The 5247-nt window shown below is 39.1% G+C and overlaps 1 non-coding gene across 1 annotated transcript; it reads left to right on the top strand.

The window, feature by feature from the left end:
- The first annotated feature begins 4615 nt into the window (after positions 1–4615).
- On the top strand, positions 4616–4722 carry LOC146950199 (small nucleolar RNA R71). The gene has a single exon (XR_015029437.1). It is a non-coding gene; the product is annotated as a small nucleolar RNA R71 (small nucleolar RNA).
- The last annotated feature ends 525 nt before the right edge of the window (positions 4723–5247 follow it).

Below are 5247 nucleotides of genomic sequence, written 5' to 3'. Positions count from 1 at the left end.
AAGTCCTAAAAATTACGTAATGACAGCATGTCATCACATTCCAACCCTTTTCTTGCTCCTGTATAAGACAGATTCTAACCTTAACACTAAAGTAACCAAGAAAAGTCCTTTCTTCATTTCATATAAGAGAGATGGGAATTTAGTTAGAATTAAATTAACAAATTAAGCACAAGGGGCTGCAGATTGCTTAGGGGCTATCTATCCTCATAGGAAGTCTTTATGGAGAGGGTGTCCTTTCCTCCTAGATTTAAAATCACCCTAAGTAGTGCTGCAAAATTTTTAATCATCTCCGCGTAGGAAGTCTTTATGGAGAGGATGTCCTTTCCCCCTAGCTTTGATGAATTTATTTCCTCTTTTGAGGTATTTGGAACTTAAGTTCAATTAGGGAGTCACCACCACATTTAGGAAGTCAGAGAGAGGGTGTCCTTTCCTCCACATGTTGGTGCCATTCTCCCGCCCCATTTTAGTTTAACACATTATAAATATAACAATAAAGCACATTATTTCCCACACAAACTTATAATAATTTTACTCTGAAGACTTTTAAGGGTCTAAGTTACCATTAAAGTTAGAACGTGATCCTTAAAATACCTACTCATACACTTACTCAAGGATTGCAACTGAGTGCTTTTCTCATTGGAGAATTTTTCACAATAAAACAAGATGTGGGTATAGCAAGAACACTAAAAACAAAAGAAATCACTTTCATGTACAAGAAGCAACCTTTTAAGAAGAGACAACAAAAAATTTTATGCCATAATTTCCATTAAAAACAAGCTACTTAATCATGTCTTTCGCTATAAAAACAAAACAAAAGAATAAAGTTCAAGGGAGTTTGGAAACACTACTACTCTAGACACTTTATTAGGCTCCCCCCACACTTAGGAGAAGCATTGTCCTCAATGATTCAAAAGAAAAGCTAAATTAAAAGAAAAGAAAAGGAGAAGAAGAAGAAGAAGAAGAAAAATTAGAAGAAGAAGTAGAAGAAAGAGTTAGAGAAAGAGAGGAGACAGAAGAGAAGAGAGGAAGAGGAAGCTCACAATTTATTGAGGTCCATAAGGAAGACCTTGGAGATTAAGGTGTTGCATCATCCTCCGGAGCATTTCATTGTTCTCTTGTTTCAAACGGTTGCCCATTTCGACATCATTCCGGAGCCCCGATAATTCAACACCTTGCCTTTGTTGCTCGATGATTATCCTCTCAACCTCGATTTGTATCCATGCCCATCTTTCATTGTCATTTAGCTCTTCGGCTTCTTAGTCATGGTGCTCTTCCTCATGGTGCAAGTTAGCACCTTCTCCTTCATCAAGATTATGCTCTTCATGTACTTGGGCATTATCAACATACAACAGATTTTCTTCCACCTCGGTGTTAGTCCGAGATGGGTTAGGAAGCAAAAATAGAATAGGTACATTGAGTTTAAGGGCATATTGCAATGGTGGACGATTCTTAATAAAGTTCATAGAGATTAGCATCTCTATGTTAAGCCTATTGTTGCCCTCAATTAGATTTATCCCCTCATCCTAACTTACACCAAACTTCCTAGCAATGAATGTAATAACACCACCCACCATTATATCAGCTATATGATTAGGTTTAGTTCCTATGGAGGCAAGGTATTCAAGCATGTAAAAAAAAGTATTCACGGGATTATTATTAAGCATTGCCCAAAGCATGAAGAGTTCATTTGTCCTACATGTTCCTACTTCCTTCCTACCCCAAATGGTATAAGCCATTACTCTTTGAAGGTACCTAAGCACTGGGTTATGAATTTTACTAGCCTTGTTGGAACGTGAAACATATTGTCTTAAACCGGTGATGCGTTTCCAAAAGCTAGCAGGGTCATAGTCTTCCGGCTTTAGAGCTTGATTCCAAGAGTCATGGATGAACCCCGCATTTGCGAAGCCCATTTCATTGCACAAAATTTCAAGGGACATCTCGTAATCAATATTCAAAAGCTGGAAGAAGACTCTATGATCGGGGTCATCGAAATTCAACTTATCTTTCTTGAATTGGATAGAACTTAAAAACTCGTAAGTGAAGTTCTCATACCCCCTCATAGGTCTAAGCATCTCACCCCATCCTAACCTATTTAGCAGTTCAAAAACATTGTCCCTAATCTCTAAGACATTCAAAGTATGAGAATCAAGGTACCTACAAGGATGTAAAAGGTTTAGAGATGAGAACTTTATACCTAGCCTTTTGGGTGTCATCTTTGAAGACTATGCCATGATTCATAGCCGGTGTTCATTTCGTTTGTAGAGGTCCTCCTGAAGAGCTTGCTAGTTCCTTGTCACTCCTCCTTGAAGCCATTTGACCTTGACCTTGGGTTGATTTTGTGTTTTTGGTTAAGGTTAGGGTTAAGGGAAGTATTTTGGTGGAAAAGGTTGGGTTAGGTTTGGGGTTGATGTTTTAGTAAGGTTTATGAGTTTAGGTGTGGAGATTGTTTAAGAATTTGTGGTTTTTAGGTTAGGGTTAAGGGAATAAGGGTTTGGTGAATTATGGTTTTGGGTGGATGAAAGTTGTTTTTGATTGGTGGGGTTTGTTTAGAATGGTGTTTAGAATGATTTGGTGAAAGAATTGAGTGATTTGATGAAGTTTTGAGGGAGATATGAAGGTATGAAGGTGGATGGTTATGGAGGTTTTAGAAAGAAGTTTTAAAAGATGAGAGATGTTTGTGGTTAAGAATGAGGAAGAAGATGAAAAAAATTTAGGTTATAGGTGACAAGAGATCGGGAACGGCCGTGCCACATATTGGCACGGGCCGTGCCAAGTTTCTGGAGTTTTGGCCTTTATTGCTTGCAAAGTCTGGCACGGCCGTGCCAACCTTCTGGTCATAGGGGCTCCAAAATTTTTCAACTTCCTTGAATCATACTCGGACAATTACCTACAAAACACTTAAAACAACGGAAAACAAACAAAAAAAAGCAAATAAATGTGTGGGTTGCCTCCCACGAAGCGCTCTTTTAGAGTCATTAGTTTGACGGATAGAAAGAGTCCTTAGAATGGATCAAAGAGATCATGTTGTGTGGATGATGCTATAAAGCGTTCTTTCACATCACGATCTTTAAGCAATGCACAAGAGTAATGAGCGGGTCATTTCATAATGTTTTCCAACTCAAATCCTACCATTTTGTCACTCACTTGAAAGACAATCCTACCATTTTGAACATCAACTAGAGCTCCCGCAGTCGCGAGGAAAGGTCTACCTAGGATTATAGGGACGGCATCGTCCTCTTCAATGTCAACTACCACAAAATCAGTCGGGATGTATATCCCTTCTATCTTAACTGGTATGTCTTCAACAAAACGGACTAGATTTATAGTATAACGATCAGCTAACTTCAAGACCATCTTAGTAGGTTTCAACTCTCCTATCCTCATCCTCTTAAAGAGGGACAAAGGCAACAAAATAACACTAGCTCCTAAGTCACACAAGGCTTTGTCAACGGTCTCACTCCCAATCATACAAGGTATGGAAAAACTACCTGGATCCCTAAGCTTAGGGGGTGTCTTTAGAATAATTGCACTACTATCCTTAGCTAAAGCTATCGTCCCACTATGCTCTATAGTCCTTTTCTTTGAAAAAATTTCTTTTAAAAACTTAGCATATAGAGGCATCCGAGACAAAGCTTCCGCAAAGGGGATTTTAATGCAAATTTTCTTAAGGATGTTGACAAATTTATTAAATTGACCCTCCAAGTTGAGCTTAGCAAGTTTTAAAGGGGAAGGAGCTTGGGTCACATCAAGTGGTTTCTCAATTTTCTCACCTAAAAGCTTGACACTTTCTTTCTCAATGTTTTTAACCTTAGCAATAGTTTCTCCTAACTTATTACCCTCAACAGAAATAGCATTAACATGGGCCTTAGGGTTGGCTTCGGTTTGACCAGGAAAGACTCCCGGTGTTTGAGAAAGGGTAGCCACTTGCTGGGCTATTTGGGAGATTTGGGTTTCAAGCATTTTAGAATGAGTAGAAATAGAATCAACTTTGGTATTGAGTTTGGAAAGAGAATCGATCAGAAATCCAGTTTGGTTTTTGAGTTCTTGAAGTTGTTTAGATTGATTTGCAATGGAGTTTTCCAACAAAATTTCCAAATTAGAATTCTGAGCGACTCTCTGGTTGATTGCATAGTCAGGTGGTGCTACTTGTCCATAGGGATTTTGAGGGTTTTTATAAAAGTTTTGGTTTTGCCTCATCCCTTGGTTGTATTGAGCGTAGTTCATTTGCTCAATACCGTTAATAGCACTACCTAGTTGGCAATCAACACTAACATGACCAAATATACCACAGATTTCACAAGAAGGAGATGCAGAAGTAGAAGTGGTAGCACTAACATTTAGTTTTTCAAATTTTTGAGTTAGTGCATCAAGCTTAGCAGCAAGGTGATCATAGTTAGAGACTTCGTACATACCTGCCTCCTTTTTGGAGGGTGAAGAATTGGTGATGGCTCTCTCGTTGGTCCACTTGTAATGATTTTGAGCCATATCTTCAATCAAGGCATATGCATCCGTGCAATTCTTGTTCATTAAAGCTCCACCTGCAGCTGCATCGACAGACATCTTAGTGGTATAAGACAAGCCATTATAAAAGGTATGGACTATGAGCCAATTCTCTAAACCATGGTGGGGACAAAGTCTAAGCATTTCTTTGAAACGCTCCCACGCATCATAAAGAGACTCCCCTTCTTTTTGATTGAACCGTGTGATTTGGTCTCTTAGTTTAACAGTTTTAGAGGGGGAAAGAATCGAGCAAGGAATGGTTGCCTCATTTGATCCCATGAAGTAATGGAACCGACTTCAAGGGAATGGAACCAAGCGCTAGCTCTATCCCTTAAGGAAAAGGGAAAGAGATGAAGTCTTACGGCCTCTTGGTTCTCCTTCATGGTTCCACTAATTCTTAGGAAAACAGAGATGTGAAGATTGGGATCCTCGGCGGGGGATCCCGAAAACTGATTTTGCTGCACCAAGTTAAGTAGGGCAGGCTTGATTTCAAAGTTGTCATCCTCAACTGTTGGGTACACAATAATAGCTTGTGGCTCAGCCGTAGACGGCGTTGCATACTCTTTGAGAGTGCGGTTAGCCATGGCGGTATTATTTCGTGCGTCTCTCTTTCTTTTATGTAAAATCTTTCGATCTCGGGAATGAATACCACTCGATTTCTGGTTTTTCGCATAAAAAAACTGAGAAACCAAGAAGTTAACGATAACAGAAAGAAAAGAAAAGAGTATGAGAAAAGAAAGAGAAAAG

This window comes from Medicago sativa, chromosome 2 (genome assembly GCF_051527215.1).
Source record: "Medicago sativa cultivar Bolivia chromosome 2, Bolivia_mono, whole genome shotgun sequence".
Taxonomy (NCBI): Eukaryota; Viridiplantae; Streptophyta; class Magnoliopsida; order Fabales; family Fabaceae; genus Medicago; species Medicago sativa.
This window is presented reverse-complemented; position numbering and strand designations above follow the sequence as displayed.